Here is a 21732-nt window from a genome sequence, read left to right on the forward strand (position 1 = left end):
CATAACTCCAGCCAGGGGTGGAGCAGTGCTCCCTGTGAGGTCACTAAGGTAGGAGGGGACCTGGATTGCCCAGGTTGATAACCCTACTTCGGCCATTTTCCAGTGTTCTTCTGCTCGGGGGCCTGGTTGGGAAAGACCTGTGAGGGAGTTCCTGGAAACCTGGTCTACAGCGCCCCCCTGTGGCCAGACGCAACAAGGTAACTGCTGGAACTGTGTATGCCTGTTTGTAACCCATGCTTTGATTGTAACTGTACTCTGACATATGTATATTCTGTAGATTCCCTATTGTATATATTGTAGTTCTAGTGTGCTTTAGGCTGATTAAATTATATAATTAATCTTGGGCTGTTCTGTTATCTCGATCTTGAATCCCACGTCTGTGTGTTCGGCTAATAGTTACCGTAAATCGGTTGGTGGCAGCGAATTGTGCCAAGGATTATTGTGGGGAGGCCAGTGAGATTCGGGGAGATTTTATATATTCCGCCCGCGGAGGTCGGGGGAATATATACCTTACTCTCACCGGGGACCCTTCAATAATCGGCATAAGTAGTATAGCGGCCTCCTTGCTTATGGTCGGGCAATTCCATAATTGGCCTGACTATAAGAGGGGCGCTAGAGAGCGCGTCACGTGCTCTGTCTGTCGGTCGGGAGGTATAAAGGAGGGGTGACCCCCACTTGTTACCCCCCGATTGTGACGTACTGGTAGCCAGCGCGGGGGGATTTCTGAGTGACCCCCCCGGTGGTTTGTGACATATTGGTGGCATAGCGGTGGGATCGAGATAATAGTGTGTGTGAGTGTGAGACCCATACTCCCAGACACTAAAGACTGCCTGCAGCAGCTGTGGCTGCTGGGGTCTTCAGACTAGCTCAACACTAGAGTGTCAGAGTGCAGATACTGTAAGGTGTGTGGAGGCATCAGGTGTCAGTTCTGTGTCAGTGACCAAAAGTCTGCAAGAATGGCTGATGGCACCAGGAGCAGAGCTATGCAACTGGCCAATGCTAAAGCAGGAGCCGAAGAGAGGGAGGACGGTGCTGTGGGCAGTAATGAGGAGGTTGCCCACGAGTCCTCCAGGAGCTCGACGCCAGAAAACCGTTCTGCAGAGGACAGCGCACAAGCTGGCAATTATGGACAAGATGAGGAGCAGCTCACCCAAGGGTCCTCAACGAGCCAGATGCCAGCCCTCCGCTCTGCAAGGGACAGTGAATCACCAGGCTCCGCAGCGGGCCGCAGATCACCACGTGCCATTCCACCGAGCCTGGGAGGCTCGGATAGCCTTCTTCAAATGGCTATGGCCCTTCTCCAGGCTGGAGACCAGGAGGGCTACAAGGAACTCCTGGCAGAGCGCAGGGCAGAGCGGCAGGCAGCGCGTGATGCTGAGGCTGCGGAGCGGCAAGCAGCGCGTGAAGAGCGCCAGGCAGAGCGTGAGGCTGCGGAGCGACAGGCAGACCGTGACTACCAGCTGCATCTAGCCAAGCTCCAGCCCTCATCAGCCACACGTGACCTTCAAGACACCAAACTTCCAAAGGTCCGTGTTGAGGACTTCCCAGTGCTGGAGAAGGATGGAGACTTGGACTCTTTCTTGACTGCTTTTGAACGGACTTGCTTGCAGCACCATCTGGACAAGGACCAGTGGGCCAAATACCTGACCCCCCGTTTAAGGGGTAAGGCCCTGGAAATCCTTGGGGACTTGCCTGCTGAGGCAGATCAGGGCTACGACACCATCAAGCGGGCCCTGATCCAACAGTTCAACCTCACTCCGGAGTCCTACCGCAAGAAGTTCCGGACCCTGCAGAAGGGACCAAAGGACTCCTGGGCTGACCACCGGCGGGCACTTGCCCGAGCTGCCGACCACTGGACCCAAGGCCTGCAGCTTTCCACCGGACCAGAGATCCTGGACTTGGTCATCACGGAGCAACTCTTGTGGAACTGCCCTGAGGATCTCCGCCAGTTCATCCGAGACCAGAAGCCAAAGGGGTCCACGGCTACAGCTGCCCTGGCCGATGACTACACCAACAATCGGGCTCCTGAAGCCAGGAGAGCAGCCACCAGCAGCACCTGGAGAGGGGGTAAGATGAATTCTGCGACTGCCCCACCTGCCCCTAGACTGCAGGGGGTGTCCCCCTCAACTCCCCTCTCCAGGCCCGTGGCGGAACCAAGACGGTGCCACCAGTGCAACCTACCTGGACACTTCAAGGCCATGTGCCCTCAGCGTCCCAAGGCCCCGGCTCCGTCCCCGTCCCAAGGGCCGCCCAAGGTGTATTGTGTGGGTGGGGGTGGTGGTAGGTCCCTGGACAGCTTCCAACCTGTCACCGTCGGCCGGTCTGTGACCATAGGACTGCGAGACAGCGCCTCGGAGGTGACTCTGGTGCGGCCTGAGATGGTGTCCCCCCAAGACTTGATCCCTGGAAAAACCCTCGCTGTCTCCGGGATTGGAGGCATTGACCCGGCGCTGCCTGTTGCTGACATTTATGTGGACTGGGGCGCAGGGCGAGGGGTGAGGGAGGTGGGGGTAACTGATCGGATCCCCGCAAACGTGCTACTTGGGACAGATTTGGGGCAGATAACCTCCCAGTTTGGGCCCCAACCAAGGGCTGAACCTTCAGCCAGTACTGACATGCCTCCGGACAATGTTAATGTGTTATCTATGAATGATGTAAGGGAGGAGGGAGTGAACTCTGATATTTCTGCTTGCACAGACACCATAGACACACACTCAGCTGCAGCTGTGACAGGGGAGGGGGTCAGAGAAAGGTGTGACAATGCCTCTACAAGTAACCAGCCAGTGAGCTGGGATCTGCTGCCCTCTGCAGGGATAAGCAGAGAGCAGGGTGCTGCAGGGGGATAGGGGGAGGACCAGTGTGTGGGGTGGGGGCTACCACAGCAAATGTGGGGTCCCCAGAGATTTCACAGCGGGGTTCTGTTGCTGCAGGAGGGGAACAGGCAGGTGAGATTGGGGCCGGTCCAGGAGCGGAAGTGCTCCCAGGTAAGATCTCGGTGCATGGTTCCCCCACAACCGGGGTGTCAGGAAGCCAGGTAGGTCTGCCTGAACCGGCGACTTGGTCAGGAACGGAGGAGGAGCAGGCACGACCCACGGTCGCAGCGGCTGTGGCCGCTGTCACCCGCAGTGGGAGTGCTGGAAGCCAAGGGGCCTCCCGGAGGTCCGATAGCTCTTCCCCTTCTGACCAAGTGGCAGCCGAGTCAGGTGGAGGCCAGGACACAGGTCCCGGGGTACTGACTGAAGATGTGACAGTCTCGTCGATTCTGGCCACATCTAGTCAGGGGTTTCAGGCAGCGTTAGAAGCTGACGACAGCCTGAAAGCTCTTAAGGAGCAGGCGGCACAGCCTCCCTCGGACTCGGACCCGGAGCGAGTGGTCTGGGACCAAGGACGGCTGTACCGGGCCACGGTCCAGCAGGGTTCACCGGAGGCGTGGCCCAGGGACCGACAGTTGGTGGTACCCTATCCGTTCCGGACGGAGTTGTTGCGGATCGCACATGAGATTCCGATGGCCGGACACCTAGGGATCGCTAAGACCAAGGCCAGGTTAAACCAGCATTTCTACTGGCCAAAAATGGGGGCCGATGTGGCTGCCTACTGCCGTTCGTGTGAAACCTGTCAGAGAGTGGGGAAGGCGGGGCCACGCCCCAAAGCCCCACTAGTATCTCTGCCAATCATCGATGAGCCTTTCAGGAGGGTGGCTGTGGATCTGGTCGGCCCGCTGGCCATCCCCAGCAGCTCCGGGAAACGCTTCCTACTGACGGTAGTGGACTATGCCACCCGGTACCCAGAAGCAGTGGCCTTGTCGTCCATTCGGGCTGACAAGGTGGCCACCGCATTGCTGGAGATTTTCTCCCGAGTGGGTTTTCCCCAGGAAATGCTCACTGACCGGGGGACCCAATTCATGTCCCAGCTGATGGAGGCCCTCTGTAAGCAAGTCCAGGTGCGACATCTGGTGGCCAGCCCGTACCATCCACAGACTAATGGCCTGTGCGAGCGGTTCAATGGCACCTTAAAGCAGATGCTTAAGATGTTGGTCGACTCCCATGGGCGTGACTGGGAGCGGTATCTCCCACACCTGTTATTTGCTTACCGGGAGGTTCCACAGGCCTCAACAGGATTCTCACCGTTTGAGCTCCTGTACGGGCGACGTGTGCGGGGCCCCCTGGCTCTGGTGAAAGAGGCTTGGGAAGGGGATTTGGCCACCCCTGGAGTGTCGGTTATCGAGTATGTCATGCGCTTCCGGGACAAAATGCAGGCCTTGACGCAACTGGTACACGACAATATGGCTCAAGCCCAGGCCGATCAGAAGCGTTGGTACGACCAGAACGCTTGTGAGAGGACCTACCAAGTGGGTCAAAAGGTGTGGGTACTGGTCCCCGTACCACAGGACAAGCTTCAGGCAGCCTGGGAAGGCCCATACCTCGTGTACCAGCAGCTCAACCCTGTAACGTACCTGGTCACCCTGGACCCTGCCCGTGGAAGGCGGAAGCCCTTCCATGTGAACATGATGAAGGCACATCATGAGCGGGAGGCATGTGCGCTCCCCGTGTGCAACCTGCCCGAGGAGGGAGAAGCGGAAACCCTCTTGGATATGCTAGCCCAGGTTAGGGCAGGCGGATCCATTGAGGATGTGGAGGTTGGCCACCAGCTCTTGGAGGACCAACGGTCCCAGCTGTGGGCCACCCTACACCCCTTCCGGGGGTTGTTTACCAACCAGCCCGGAAGGACTGACTTGGCTGTCCATCACGTGGACACTGGGGATCATCCCCCGATCCGGCGTTCAGCATATCGGGTTTCCCTGGAGGTGCAGCAACACATGCGCCAGGAGATTGACGAGATGCTGAAGCTGGGGGTGATCCAGGCATCCAACAGCGCTTGGGCCTCGCCTGTAGTCCTCGTCCCTAAGAAGGACCGAACCACGCGGTTCTGCGTGGACTACAGGGGGCTCAATGCGGTCACGGTCGCCGATGCGTACCCAATGCCACGCATCGATGACCTGCTCGATCAGTTGGCCGGGGCTCAGTACCTGACCATCATGGATCTGAGCCGGGGATATTGGCAGATCCCCCTGACTCGCAAGGCCAGGGAACGCTCTGCCTTTATTACCCCATTTGGACTGTACGAGTCCACGGTGATGCCATTCGGGATGAGGAATGCCCCTGCCACTTTCCAGCGGATGGTCAACACCCTGCTCAAGGGACTTGAAGGGTACGCGGCCGCGTACCTGGATGACATTGCCGTCTTCAGTCCCACCTGGGAGGACCACCTAGAGCATCTAGCACAGGTGCTCAGGCGGATCCACCGGGCAGGTTTGACCATCAAGCCGGGAAAGTGTCAGCTGGCCATGAGCGAGGTCCAGTACCTCGGTCACCGGGTAGGTGGGAGAACACTGAAGCCCGAGCCTGAGAAAGTGGAAGCCATCGCATCCTGGCCCACCCCCAGGACCAAGAAGCAGGTGATGTCCTTCTTGGGGACCGCTGGGTACTATAGGAGGTTTGTTCCATGCTATAGTAGCCTGGCAAAGCCCTTGACGGACCTCACCAAGAAGAAGCTGCCCTCTGCAGTCGATTGGACAATGGACTGCGAGACAGCCTTCCGGGCCCTAAAGGACGCCCTGTCCAGCCCGCCCGTGCTACAGGCAGCCGACTTCACGCGGCCGTTTGTAGTACAGACCGACGCCAGTGACTTCGGCCTCGGTGCGGTGCTCAGCCAGGTGGACTCTGCGAGCCAAGAGCACCCAGTCTTGTACCTGAGCAGGAAGCTGTTACCAAGGGAAGTTGCCTATTCCACGATGGAGAAGGAGTGCCTGGCCATAGTGTGGGCCCTGCAGCGTCTGCAACCCTATCTATACGGGCGCCACTTCATCGTGGAGACGGACCACAATCCCCTCAGCTGGTTGCACACCGTCTCTGGGACGAATGGGCGATTGTTGCGATGGAGCCTTGCGCTCCAGCAATACAACTTCACCATTCGCCACAAAAGGGGCCGTGACCACGGTAACGCAGACGGGCTGTCCCGACAAGGAGAGGTCGCGGACGGGCGCACGGGGGAACACCGGAGTGTGCTGCCCCCTAGCGCCCTCAAAAGGGGGGAGGTGTGAGGCAAATCCCGGGATATGAAGATGAATTATGACTCCAGTCATAATCTCTCATCACTCCCTGGCAGTGCCCCCTCCCTTCTTGTTCTCAATGTCCAGCATCTGTGAAGGTGTTACACCTACATGGCCATGTCCTGTGATATGGAAATGAGGTGGTGTGGGAACAATGGACACAGGATGACTCCCTGCCGTCACCCTGTAACAAGAGTTGTATCTAATTAGCAAGGCTCTGGAAGTAGCCAGACAGAACGACTCCAGTAAAAAATGGTTCATATCTCGCAAGCCATATTTCCGATAAATATGGCAACCATAAAAATGGTGTCTCCGCATGCAGACGATGCCGGCACACCCTTTTTATGGGAGCAGGACATTGGGAAATGCCCCAGGCGTGATATCAGCCAATGGGGAACTGGCAGACAGGTCATGAGTCCCCTCGTTCTGTAGCTAAATTCATAACTGTCACAATGAGAGCATTGGCGTCCGCCTACGACGCTCCCAGGCCAAGTTATGGCCATATTCCATGTTGTGGATTTTGTCCATAACTCCAGCCAGGGGTGGAGCAGTGCTCCCTGTGAGGTCACTAAGGTAGGAGGGGACCTGGATTGCCCAGGTTGATAACCCTACTTCGGCCATTTTCCAGTGTTCTTCTGCTCGGGGGCCTGGTTGGGAAAGACCTGTGAGGGAGTTCCTGGAAACCTGGTCTACAGCGCCCCCCTGTGGCCAGACGCAACAAGGTAACTGCTGGAACTGTGTATGCCTGTTTGTAACCCATGCTTTGATTGTAACTGTACTCTGACATATGTATATTCTGTAGATTCCCTATTGTATATATTGTAGTTCTAGTGTGCTTTAGGCTGATTAAATTATATAATTAATCTTGGGCTGTTCTGTTATCTCGATCTTGAATCCCACGTCTGTGTGTTCGGCTAATAGTTACCGTAAATCGGTTGGTGGCAGCGAATTGTGCCAAGGATTATTGTGGGGAGGCCAGTGAGATTCGGGGAGATTTTATATATTCCGCCCGCGGAGGTCGGGGGAATATATACCTTACTCTCACCGGGGACCCTTCAATAATCGGCATAAGTAGTATAGCGGCCTCCTTGCTTATGGTCGGGCAATTCCATAATTGGCCTGACTATAAGAGGGGCGCTAGAGAGCGCGTCACGTGCTCTGTCTGTCGGTCGGGAGGTATAAAGGAGGGGTGACCCCCACTTGTTACCCCCCGATTGTGACGTACTGGTAGCCAGCGCGGGGGGATTTCTGAGTGACCCCCCCGGTGGTTTGTGACACCATCTTTTCAAGAAGTTGATTCAGACTCTTCTGAACCTTTACACCTTTTCCTCCAATAAAACCAATATTATCCAAATCTGACTTAAGTGTCTGTATATTCATGGCATTAGTCAGACTTCCCACTGTCCCAATTCCTCCCAGAATTCCTTCTAACACTCCTCTCTTACTCCTAGTCTGAGCTGTTCTTTTCCCAAACCATTGTTCTATCCCCATCTCCATGTTTATGAGATGTGATTGACACTGAGGAAACCTGGTAGAGATCTTCCAATGAGACATATTGAAAGTCCACACCATTGTCATAAATTCTCCATCCCTTAATAAGGACTTGGACTGAAATTGATTAATTTGGAAAGGAGTAGACGGCATGAACCTCGTGTCTGTGCATGCACTATCTGCTGCTGACCAAATATTCACACTAACGTTTTTACAATGTCTGTAATGTGTCTTTGTTTCAACGCAACACTGGTAAATTCCAGAGTCCCTGGAAGATGGATTCTCTATGGAAAAAAATGAAATTATCATCCATCCATCTGATATTACCAATCTGACCTCTGTGAATGACATTAGTTGGACTGTTTAAAAAACTTCCCAAAAATGATGAATTTTTGGTCCATGTCAACAAAGACTCAGAAGGCAATTTCAACCTTGTGTTACATTTTAACATTATGGGTAATGTATTTTCTTTGTTATGTACTGTCTGTGGTGAAACCCTTATTTCCGGAACTATAGTGTTAGTAACGGTAAACACTACAGATACCTGAACTTGCACAGGTTCCCGTGTTATCTGGAAATTCCATGTTTTGACCCAATCTTTATCTCCTTCTGTAATGGAGAGTAAAGAAGGATCCAGAATTTTCCCAAAAACCTGAGTTTTTAACAAAATTTCTGTTTTGGATCTTCCAAACTTTCCCCTTGCAATCATGTCATTTGTAATATCACCGGACCATACAGCAGGTTCATCACCTCTGATCTCTATGTTCCAGTATAGTACATCTGTAGGAGAACATTCCCATGTACCCGTTTTATTATTGTGTACATATTCTCCTTGTAATTGTGTGAATCTAGTTTTAGGTCCTGCAATCGCATGTAATATTATGTCTGTGTCGTGTATGAAATGTAATTCAATGCAACATTTTGTTCCATATCCCATGCAGATATTTCCTGTTATCTCCACAGAATCATCCGTGATGTTCTCTGTCAGTAAGTTCCGTGTATCTGATCCTCTTGGTCTTCGTGAATGTTGAATCTCTCTAGTCCGTTCATTCACATCATTGGCGATTGTTCCTTGATGTAACATGTAAACAATGACGAAAATAAAGCAAAGCAGCAGGAAAGTAGATCCCATCACGTAGAAGCTTGTCTTGAGCTTGGGAAGATGTTTTTTCTCCAGAAGGCTTGATGTCATCTTTCCTTCAAAGTCTTTAGGTTCCTTATTCCAGTTCTTATCGGAATCCATTTCTTCCTGGAAAGAAATGCAGTATCATTATTTTGTCACAAATATTTTGCACTGGTCAACGTGAACCCACACTTTTTGTGTTTTCCGGGTCTTTTTTACCACATTTGACACTCGGTGCACAAGAATCATGACTTGTCCCATAGTCTCAAGGACTTCAAAAGGACCTTCCCAATTACACTCCCATGGACCACTCTTGCGAAAGGTTTTGATCATCACTAGAGCACCTTTCTTGAATTTGGACTCATAGGGTGGCTCCATTTTATGCATTCTCGATGCCGCATATGGCAGAATCGCTTTCAGGTTCTCCTGCAGCGATCTCAACCATTGGGACCTTGAGATAGCATCTTTTTGTGGTGTGGATAAAAATGGCTCATGTGGGAACCACAATGGCATTTTTCTTCCCGTCATCAACTCAAACGGAGTGAATTGAGTTGTAGAAGAGATTGAACCTCTTATACTCATGAGTATGAAAGGTACCTTGTCAACCCAAGTGTTACCTTTGTCCAAAAGCATCTTTGCAATTCTGGACTTGATTGTCCTATTCATTCTTTCCACAATTCCCGCAGATTGTGGATGATAGGGGACATGAAATTGCTGTCGCGCCCCTAGAATAGCACAAGCAGTTTGCATGATTTTACCTGTGAAGTGGCTACCTCGATCGGAGGTAATCATCCTTGGGATCCCCCAAGTACAAAAGACATGTTGTACCAATTCCCTTGCTGTGGACAAAGCATCATCTTTCCTAACAGGTAATATTTCTACCCATTTTGAGAACACATCTACCACAATCAATGCATACCTGAGACCATGTTTACCTGAGGGTAAAGGACCAATATAGTCTATCTGCAGTGTAGACCATGGACCATCTGCAGGTGCGATTCGTAGAAGTGGTGGCTTCTGTCCTTTAGGTCTTGGATTTATTTGGGCACAAATGAGACATGATAGTACAACACTTTGAACTGTTTCGTCCATTTTTTCCCAATAAAATTTCTCCTTGAGAATGACTAACAATTTCTGTTGTCCCAAGTGACCTAAACTCTCATGGTTGTATCGAGTGAATTCTACCTGTAGATGTTTTGGTACAACTGGACGCAATTCTTCATTTGAACTGTGACACAAAACCCCATTTTCACAGATGAAAGGAGGCTTTGGATCCTCCAGAGAAGTAACAAGAGAAGGATCTTTTCTCTGTTCTTCTGCAAATGAAGGTATGTATGTGTCTGCTCTCTGAACCGCTGAATTCTCAGAAGGTTCAGAGTCAAACACTTCCTCTCCTGTCAGGGCAGCTTCTTTGGCTAGAGCATCTGCGGTTGCATTTCCTACAGATAACTCATCATCAGATCTTTGATGTGCAGCGACTTTCACTATAGCAAATCTATTTGGGGCCCTAGATGCCATCTCAAAAATTGATTCTAGAGTTTCGCGGTGCAGCAAGGCTTTGTTGGATGAGTCCACGTAGCCTCTCCTTTCCCAAACAGGCAGGTAATCGGTTAGGGATCTGACAACATAGGAGCTATCACTGTAGATTACCATTGGCGTTTGATCATCAGCTTCATTCAGCTGTAGGACCATTCTTACCGCTTCTATCTCTGCCCTTTGAGCTGAGAAATGACTCGGTAACTTGTGTTTTACCACTTGTCCTCGCTTGGAATAGAAAATTCCATATCCTGTGTGATAGTGTCCTTCCAGAAAAAATCTAGAACCGTCTACAAACACAGGTTCATCTGCGTCTTCCGACTGTCGTCTGAAGAGAGATGGACTTGGTTCATGGAACGTTTCTATGCAATCATGGGTTTGTCCTTCATACTGCATCAATTGAGGAAGAACATACTTGGCCTTATAATCTACCTCAATTTGATTTGGAGACAATGAGAGCAACCAATGGGCAAATCTCTGATTTGACACACCTGGGATGTTTTTCTCAAAGAGAAGTTTCAGTGTGGAATGTGGCGTTTGGAGAATAACCTTTTGGAACCCGATGATGTGTTGAGTGATTTTTATCGCAAAATACACTCCCACCAGGTGTCTTGCGCACACCTCAAACCCCCTCTCAACAGGTGAGAGAAGCTTAGAGAAGTACCCCAAGATTCTCCATTCCCCCCCTTGCAGCTGCAGCAAAACCACAGAGATACTTGTCTCTGAAGTGTGTGCTTGAAGCGCAAAAGGTGCGTTCCTTTCCACCATACTTAACGCAGGTGCGTGTTGTAGATCATGTTTCAATTGTGTGAAGGGTTTTTCCTGTTCGACACACCAGGGACCAAAATAATCATCATTGTCACCTTTTAAAAGATCATACAAAGGTCTGGCTTTGTCAGCAAAATTTTCAATGAAATCCCTTGAGTAATTTACAAGTCCTAAAAAATGTCTTAGTGCCTTGTGTGATGTTGGAATTGGAAGAGATGCAATTGCCTCTATTCTGTCCTGTAGGGGTCGCCGTGTACCTGGACTTAGCAGAACTCCTAAAAACCTGACCTCAGTCTGCATCAGCTTGACCTTTTTGGTATTCAGTTTTAAACCTGCATCATGCAGCAGCTCAAACAATTCTGCAAGCAAAATCACGTGCGACTCCTCATCCTCCGTGCTCAACAAGATATCGTCCACATATTGCAATAAACATTCCGGACGAGAAAATTTCGACAAAACGTTCGCTAGCGCCTGAAGAAAAATGCTTGGCGACATACTTGCCCCCTGAGGAAGACGACAGCATACATATTGCTGATCCAGGTGGTTGAATGCAAATCTATATTGGCAACTTTGCTCAATCGGTATACTGAAAAAACCATTACTGATATCCAATACTGAGAAATACCTTGCCTTAGCATCCAATCTCGACATCATGTCGTGTGTATCAGCTACAATCGGTGCAACATTGGGAGTATACTTATTGAACTTCAAAAAGGCAGATATCCAGCATCAAGGAGAGTAGTAGATTAAAACTTGCTTTTATTTGGACAAGTAAAAACAAAATGTGGTCCAGTAAGCACAGAGGCACAAGTATTAGGCGTGTAGACTACACGCCTAATACTTGTGCCTCTGTGCTTACTGGACCACATTTTGTTTTTACTTGTCCAAATAAAAGCAAGTTTTAATCTACTACTCTCCTTGATGCTGGATATCTGCCTTTTTGAAGTTGTCTTCCCGCCCGGGCCTGGGCGTTCCCTGCATCGGTTGGAGTCTGAGAGTGAAGAGGGGTGAGCTGACTATAGTTTTTTGTTTATACTTATTGAACATCCTCAAGTCCAACAACATCCGATAGCTACCATCGCTTTTCAGAACACACCACAATGGATTGTTACAGACAGAATTTGCCTTACGTATCACACCTTGAGCCAACAATTCCTGTATAATCTTAGACATCGGAGCAACTGACTCCGGAGGCAACTTATACTGACGCTGTGGAGGTGGGTCTCGGCCTTCAATTTTGACAACAACATTCTTCATTGTTCCAACCTCATTCCTGTACTGAGCCCATAAAGAAGGAAACCACTGTACTAACTCAGTCAATACTTCATCATCACCAGTTTCAGGCCACAAATGATCTGCTGACACTACATCGGTCAAACAAATGGTCCCGACATGACTATATTCATTTGGATCAATAACTACCGCCTTACAACCGTTAGAGTCTTTCCAAACTGTTTTGTTACCCAAATCAATAATCCAGCCATGCTTTTCCATAAAATCAGTGCCAATTATATTCTCAGTATCCTGACAACACCAAATATCCATTTTCGTTTTAAAAAAACCAGGTATTTCCAAAGAAACATCCTGCGCTAAAGTCACCTTTGTTCCATTTTTACCACTGAAACCAACAATTGTACATACAGGGGAATCTGGCTTTAAATGTAAATCAACATTTGTGACACTCAATTGCGCACCTGTATCAAGGAGAAATGTTACTTCCTGACCTTCAAGATTTACCTTTAAAAATGGTCGACCACAGCTATCCATTGAAACTCGAGTGACAAATTCCAGTGGATGCAGCCTGGGGACCGGCTTTGCTAGTCAGGAGGATGGAGAAGGGAGAAGAGCAGCAGGTGCCTTGCCCCTTCCATCCAATCCCTGTATGGTCATTTCCCTTATCTGTCTAGTCAGAGGTGCATATGGTGATTGGTTATTTCTGTTGTCAGTATGAGTGGGCGTGTATGGTGATTGGTTATTTCTGTTGTCAGTATGAGTGGGCGTATATGAAGGTGGAGGTGCTGAAGATGGGGGAGGTGCACTGGATGTGTTTGGCATCAGTCCATTTTCCTTACCCAGCCTTTCCTCAACTCCCGCCCTCAGGAATTTCTTGCATTCCCACTTCAGGTGTCCGGGTTGGCCGCAGAAAAAGCAATGAATTGTGCTTTTCCTGTTACCCCCCCCTGAATTCTTGTTTTTAGAATTCAACACCGGTCTTTTGTTGTTTTTGATCTGTTTTTCCTGGGATACTAATGTGTCAGTGTTCCCTTCTATCATGGCTATTTTTGATTTTACCTGATTTTGCTTCATTCGTCTACGTATTCTATCAATAAATGACGTGGCCTCTTGTAGACTTTCCATTCTAGAAGCTATTTCGAATGAAGCAGGGTCCAAATATTTAAACTTTTTAACAAAGGCCTTGATCATGGAAGGCGGTTCTTGATCAGATCCGATTTCCAGTATCAAACGATATCCTTGTTCGAATTTGACTAAGAAGACAAATGGATCCTCCTGTATGTGTGTCTTAAGGTTTTCTAACAATTCGACTGTTGGGGTAGACTCTCCTGTGGTAAAGAGAATTAACTGTCTCAGCCTATCTTCCTTTGTGTCATGGATCAGGTCATTGTGTTCGTCAGTCCTAGGTGTTGCTTGTAACCTTTTTGCCATGTGGGAGGGAAGCCATACCCTATAAATCTTGTTTCTCTGTTCATTTGTTAGATTATATTTATCAGAATGTGACTCAAAAATGTCCGCATTATGGAAGGCGTCCATTTTATCATCATATTTGGGTATGTCTTTAATGATTTTCATTAATTGGTCATGGATTTTAATGTTAAGACGGGCGGCCTTATCATGTAACTTCTTTTTCCGAAGTTCCTCCTCATTCAGAGTCTCGTCCCTGGCCGTATTCAGCCCGTCCGGTACGTCTGAACCTGAACCTGATGCAGGTGACTGGGAAGCATCTGTCTTGTTCTGTCTCGTATTAACAGATACATATTTAATATCTTTCCGTAGTTTTGATATTAAATCTGCTCTTGTTTCCAACTGATCCTCCAGATGTTCGATATGTTCTGCTAATATCGAACAATTTGGACAATCTGTTGTTTCTGCATCTGTGACGTGTGTGTCTGTTGTATTGGATGTGTCTGTTGTAATGGGTGTGTCAGTCACCATGCAGATAGTGTGTGCATATGGCTGTGCCCCACCCACCGTGGAGTTGTAAGTGTATACCATACCCAATACATTCTGTATCTTTTTCTGTAACCGATTCACAGTAAAAAACTTCTTATCTAACTTAGTATTCTCAAGTTCACATTGCCGGTACAGATTTGACCATAACTGTGCGTCACTATGTGTATGGTCAAAAGAATACTCTACATGACAGTTACTAGAATAACCATGAATAAAATCCATTTCTCACCAATATGTGATGCTTGTCCTCGAATGGCTCCAACCATCTTTGGATGGATGGTCCTCGAATGGCTCCAACCGTTTTATGGATGGATGGTCCTGGAATGGCTCCAACTGTCTTATGGATGGATGGTCCTCGAATGGCTTTGACACATACGACCTCCGTGCAGCTTTGTCACGTTAAACCTCTCTTAGGTTCTGATGTGGACACAGTGTATCGTCTTTGCCTGCAGCACTTGGACAGAAAGTTTTACTGCACTGACCCCCCCTTCTCGGACAAAGGGCAGGGAATGACGTGAGAGAAAAAAAAAAAGTCCTAATCGCTGTGAATAGGCAGCGTGAAAAAAATCACCTCGCACAGAAAACAGCTGTGCCTATCAATCATTCAGGCTGATGCTCGCCAATGTTAAATAACCGGTTTAAGGCGACAACTGCAAAGCCAGTATATAATGATTGGAGCGAGAATTGGTGCAAAAACATATTATGGATTTATTCAGATTAAGAGTTTGAGGTTACAGTCATTAGAGAAAAATAACTGTCTTGGCTTGAGTTAATAGATGGATAGACAGATAAGCAGAGAGAAAAAATAACAGTTCATTTATCTTACATCGCTGTAGTGTGTGTAAGCCGTCTCTCTGTCTGTAGATGGTCTGGTCGGGTTGGTGAGTCCGTCTTTCTCCTGTCACCTTCTGCCTCTCCCTCCTTCTTCTTCCTTCTTCTAACCCTTTGAAGTGTAGGCTGCTTTTATAACCCAAACCCCTCCTCCTGATTGTCCTTATCTCTTTACATGGTATTACAAAAAGTAACTATCCTTATTTTAGTTCAGCATTATGTCATGTCACGTGGTACGTTTTACCCGCGAAATAAGTGTACTTGCGCAGTAGAGACTTGTAACAAAACCTACTTCAACTTATTTATAATTCCTTTGAGGCTCGCTGAACTTTGACCTTAGAGTAACAGAAAGAAGTTTCTCATAGCTATTTCAGTTCTTAGCCCAACATTCCAAACAGAATATAGCTCTTCTTTGACAACTTTGATGAACAACTAGCAGATGACTTTGGTTCTACCATTTCAAACTCTTGGTCAGTATTTCCAGCTCACAAACTCACTCTTAAAGGGGATGGCGAAATACACATATTTTATGAATACATGTATATTCAAGTTTATGAATCAAATCTCCATAAACTCACTATTTTACAATATTCAGGGTATTTTTCATACAATGTTTCTTGTCTAGAGGCTGCCCTTTACATGCTTGTAATGTTGCATGTTTACTGATTTTTTGTTACAGCTCAGTTTTTTGTTGTTTTTTGTCTGCTCTCTTGCTTTTGTGCAAGTTGGGGGTGCAGCCCTCCCTTTACTGAGGCTGAACAATTAATTTGCTTCACACTGCGCTGTGTATTTAATCTGTGACCCAGTTGACCACTTGTTACCATTCACATTGGAGTTTTGACATGACACAAGTCAGGTATATAAAAAGTGGGATGGCTTCTTACCTTTTTGCAAAAATGTATACAATAAGTACCCTGTTATTAAGCACTTGCATTTTATTTATTGATATTCAAGGTATTTTTCATACAATTTTTCTCTTTTTTTTTTTTTACGATCCAAAGTAGTCCACAAATGGGAACCTGAAAAACATAAAAAGAGAGAAAGACAAGAGACAGTCCCTCATTCACCAATTTATTAAAAAAAAATTCAAAATTCCCACAGTTCCAACATAGTCCATGGCGTTCCCATGAAGTCCACTGATTCTGTAATATGGCCTTTGGAGCCTCGTCCTGAGAATGACACTTCATAGGTCACCCCCTGTCATTCTGCACTCTGCGATACCTGGAGACTGTGCAGAGCGCAGCCTGACAAGGAGAGTTCTCAGAACGAGGCTCCTTAGGTTGTACTACAGAATCGGTGGACGCCGTGGGAACACCATGGACTATGTTGGAGCTGCAAGATTTCTTTGTGATAATAAATTGGTGAATAAGAGACAGTCTCTTGTTTTTATTTCTTTACCTCTCTCTGTTTATGTCCTTCAGGTTCCCATTTGTGGAGTACATCGGGTTCTGTGGACTATTTCGGAGCTGCATAGCTTTTTTTTTTCTTAATAAATTGGTGATTAGGGCAAGAGTTGGGGAGTGGTTTTTTTTTTTAATAAAATATTTTTGTGTATGTTTCATTACCTTTATACTTACTGAGTTGGTAATGGGGGTGTCTGATAGACGCCTCTCTATTACTAAACTTTGGTCTTGATGCTAGCTGACATTACACAGCTGACATCATCCCCCAAAAATATTACGCCAATTGCTACCACGCCAGGGTAATCGGAAAAGTCTAATGTGATGTGCCACTTCTGGGGTGGCAGCAGGCTGGTATATTTAGGCTGGGAAGGGCCAAATAACCAAGGACCTTCCCAGTCTGATATCAGCCTGCAGCTGTCTGTTATTGGGCCCTTCCCAGTCTAAAAATACCAGTCCGCTGCTGCCCCAAAAGTGGCACATCACATTAGACTCTTCCCGATTACCCTGGTGCGGAAGCAATTGATGTAATATTTTTGGGGGTTGATGTCAGCTGTTTAATGTCAGCTGGCATCGAGACCAGGGTTATCAGGCAAGGAAGGTCCATGGTTATTGTACCCTTCTCAGTCTAAAGATACCAGCCTACAGCTGCCACAAAATTGGCACTTTTATTTGCCAATTCTGGGGCAGTTGCGGGTTGGTATTTTTTGGCTGGGAAAGGGTCAATATCCATGGACCTTCCCAGCCTGATAATATCAGCCCTTAGCTGTCTGCTTTACCTTGGCTGGTTATCAAAAATAGAGGGAACCCCACTTAATTTTTTTTATTAATTAATTATTCATTTATTTATTTATGTATTTAGTTAGTTCAGAGGAGCAACCTGAGAGTCAGAGATGCGTCCAGGCTTCTTCCACATGGTGTTCCTATTCCATTTGAGTACTATTTCCAACTATTTTAGCAATTTTCCTGCCCCCTAGTCCTCCTGGTAGGGTCCTCTGGGAAAAAAGTTTGAGTTGCCCATTTACTTTCATTAGACATGTTACTCAAATCAAGCCCATCCGAGCATCCGTCCTGCTCGGTTCGAGTATTTTAGTGCTCGCTCATCACTAATGGGCTCTTTTCTGGATCAGTAACGGGCACGTACTATACTTCAATTCGGACACCAGTAAGATCTTTTGAATATAAGAGGGAATATGGGAAAAAAGGGAAACTGGAACAGGAAAGTAAAAAGAAAGGTAATAATTATAATAATTTTAAATAATAATAACAATTTTTCTATAGTGTCAACATATTCCGCAGCACTTTGCAATTTAGAGGGGACATATACAGACAATATTAGACATTAAAGGTAATCTGTCACCAGTTTTTTTCCACCTAATATGAGAGCAGCATAATGTAGGGGCAGAGATTATGATTCCTGCAGAGTTTCATTTACTGGGCTGCTAGGAGTATTTTTGATAAAACTACTGTTTATTTTGCAGTAGATTATCATTAGAGGACTACTTGACGTGCTGTCAGGTGGTTCAGCATAGTCATGAGCTCTGTATAACTGCTAAATCTGCAGCAGAGAAGACATTGATTTTATCAAAATGACAGCAAACAGCTCAGGAAGTTACACATTGCTGGAATCAGGGTCTCTCTCTACATTATGCTGCTCTCAGATGAGATAGCAAAAACATAGTGACAGATTCCCTTTAAAGAGTAAAAATTCAACAGATACCAAGAAAAGTGAGGGTCCTGCTCACAAACTTACAATCTATGGGGAAATAAAAGCAAAAGGTACATGGTAAAAAGTACTTGTACAAACGTGTCACCCACCATATTGCACAACGTGCAGCAAGATACAGTATGCTGTCCAGAGTCCAGATGTGCATTGCAGCTGACGTTGGCCACTTTGAGCATCAAAGCTAAATGAGCGCCATATGCATGACCAGCATTCAATGTTTTTGAGGGGGGGGGGGGGTCATGGGTTTCATATCATAGCATCTCTGTATGCAAGGTGTCGATTCGTATTGAATTGATGATGCCCTGCAACTTTGTAATTCACTTTTTTTCCTCTATCTCGTTTCATTTTTGAGATAAAAATGCTAACGCCATTGTTTTCCACCAGGTGGCGCCATAGGTGGTTTCATTGCATAGTGCATGGCTACTTTACTATACCTAGACACCACTTCTATGCCTCTAGCTGCCGACGTTCTCAAGTTAAAAGCGGTGGACAGGATATGGGTGGACACACTGTATATGTCAGTGCAAGTTCACTCGAAGAGTTTACAGTTTTCCTACAGCAAACTGTACATAAATTTTTTTGTATTTTTGGGTGAATTCTATATCCAGCTACAAGGCTGTGCAATGGGTGCTCGTTTTTCTCCATCACTTGCAAATATTTTTCTTTCCTGGTGGGAAGAAGAATATATTTTTTCTGTCAATAATCCCTTTATTAAAAACATCATTATTTTTTTGAGATACATAGATGATGTCATCATCATCTGGGATGGAGACACTCCTTGCTTGGACAATTTCATGTTCTATATCAGAAATAACCCTTATAATCTCAGGTTTACGTATGCACATGACTCAAATAAAATTTCTTTTTTGGATGTGTTTTTCTCATCTAATACTGCTACTCAAAAAATCGATTGTACGGTTTACAGAAAATTGTCTGCTGGCAATTCACTCCTTCATGCCCGGAGCTGCCACCCCAAACACGTTGTCAATAATATACCCACTGGGGAATTTATTAGAGCTAAACGTTGTTGTACATCTGAGGCTGCTTTTGGGGCTGAATGTGATCGAATTGCCAGCAGATTCAAAAATAGAGGTTACTCTAGTTCAATTATAAAAAAAGCCATGGACAAAACCAATGAAAAAAACAGAGATCAGTATTTGATGAGAAAAACCTTTTCTGAAAAAACATCCTCCAATTCGGTAGTCTTTTCTACTAAATTTAGCAAAGATTATTTTTCTATAGTTAATATTGTAAAAAAATTCTTGCCCATTTTGACTATCGATAATACCTTAAAAAACATTCTAGGGGATGGTGTAAAGTTTGTTTCCAAAAGAAACCGCACCATAGGTTCGATTTTGTCTCCCAGTGACCACCTGAACAAAATTTCCCAGAATAAAAACAATGCAAGAACGTGGCTTTCCACTACTGGGTCCTACAAGTGTGGACACAAATTATGCGGTTTGTGCAAACATATGTACAATACAAAAATTTTTTTTTCTTGTACATCAAAAAAGGAATTTAATATTAAAACTTTTATCAATTGTGGATCCAGTGGGGTAATTTATTTGATTACCTGCACCTCCTGTGATGTACAATATGTAGGTAGTACAAATCGCACATTAAGACGCAGGATTTCTGAACATCTCTATGATATAAAAAACATTAGTAGCAGAAGCCCATCAGGTGCCTCTCAGCACTTTATCAATGTGCACAGTGGCAATGTGGACTCCTTCAGAGTCAATGCTATTGAACAGATTTTTTTACCTAAGAGAGGAGGAAATCCTGTGTCTATATTGCATTTAAAAGAGGCAAAATGGATCTTTGACTTAGACACTAGGATGCCCTTTGGTTTAAATTTGAGAAACGAACTGAATAACATTTATCAAAATTGATCATTTGTGGTTCGCTATAGTTTTTTTTTTTTTTTCCCCAGACCTTCCAGTTTTCTGTTTATATTGCATAGTGATCAATCAGTCTTTATTCCACATATGTGTTGTGCTTGGTGCATGTTCAGCCAATGTAATCAGCTGTCCAGGTGATTGGTTGTCACATGTTTCTTTTTGGCTATAAAACATTTGTGTGTTCACTCATGATGTTAGATGACTAAGGACATACACTGTCCGAAACGCGTCTTCCTTTCCATTCATGTGAATTGGTTTTATCGCTTTTAACCTTGTTGAAATAAAAGTCGAAGTTTTTTATTTTACTGGACGCCGTTGCTGGATTTTCATTACTTACCTACATGCTGTGGATTTGCCTTCCATCCGTGCACCGTCTCAGGATCACATCATTTATATTGGGGTGAGCTGGACTTTTTTGTTTCTGTACATAAATATACCAGTCTTGGTGTCCCCTTCAGCCTGAGCTCCTGTAGCTTCCAGCACCAAAGAGTTGTATTCAACTCTTTGCACAGATCACACTAAACAGCCTGATCTCTCAGCAGTTTCCACACACTGCACACTGCACAATTAGCCTAGCAGAGTGAGAGACTGAGGTGAACACATGAACTGGTACGTTTGTGCTTTTTTTTCTACGTACCAGAATCACTGACATACGCAGACCCATTATAATTAATGGGTCTGCTCACACATCAGTGATTTTTCACTGACCTTGTCTCCGTGCGGCGTACCCGTGTGTCCGTGATTGCCGCACCGAGACATGTCCATTTTTTTCTGGCATCACTGATGTCCCACGGACCACGCAGTGGTGTGATCCGTGAAACACGTGCCAGAAAAAAACGTGCATATAAAATAAAAATCATTTTTACTCACCCGGCTTCAGCGGCGCTCTGTGCAGCCTGTTCTGCCTGCTGCTTCTGAGCCGGCTCATTACTGTCGTGCATATTCATGCTGCGGGGGTCAGCGCCGGCCGGATGCTGCACCGCAAGAGCGTTCAGCACCATGGAGAGCAGGAGCGGGCACAGGTGAGTTAATCTCTATGTGCAATCACGGACCACGGAGAACGGAGCCCGGATTGCACTTAGACAACCCACGTGTGCCGTGAATCACGGCACACGGAGGGACATGTGCGTGTTTTACACATCTGTGAAGAACGTCTGTGTTTTTCACTGTGAAACGGGCCTTAGTCAAAGCTAGCCAGGGTACACTTAATTAAGACCTGCAGAGCTGGGATTTAACTGAGTACTTGCTTTGATACAATAGTTACATAGATTGTAAAAGACGTCAGGCTATCAAGTTCAACTTTCCTCCACCAATATATGTTCAGATTATTGAGGATGTTAGTTTTAGGTCATTACTGGAATGGAGAGAACAAGTAAGGTGGCAACAGAAGTAGGGGGACAGACAAAGATGAGAGATGAGATGTAAAGTGGTGCAGAACTGTGAAGCGATTTGTGGGTGAGAGTGATAAGTTTATATTGGACTCTGTAGTGGATCGACAACCAATGCAATGAGTGGAACAGGGTAGAGGCATCGGTGTAGCGGTTGGAAAGGAATATGATCCTGGCTACTGTATTCAGGATGGAGTTGAGAGGGGAGATTTTGAGAAGAGGGAGACCAATTAATAGAGAGTTGCAATAGTCCAGATGAGAATGAATCAG

This window comes from Anomaloglossus baeobatrachus, chromosome 2, assembly GCF_048569485.1.
Source record: "Anomaloglossus baeobatrachus isolate aAnoBae1 chromosome 2, aAnoBae1.hap1, whole genome shotgun sequence".
Lineage (NCBI taxonomy): Eukaryota > Metazoa > Chordata > Amphibia > Anura > Aromobatidae > Anomaloglossus > Anomaloglossus baeobatrachus.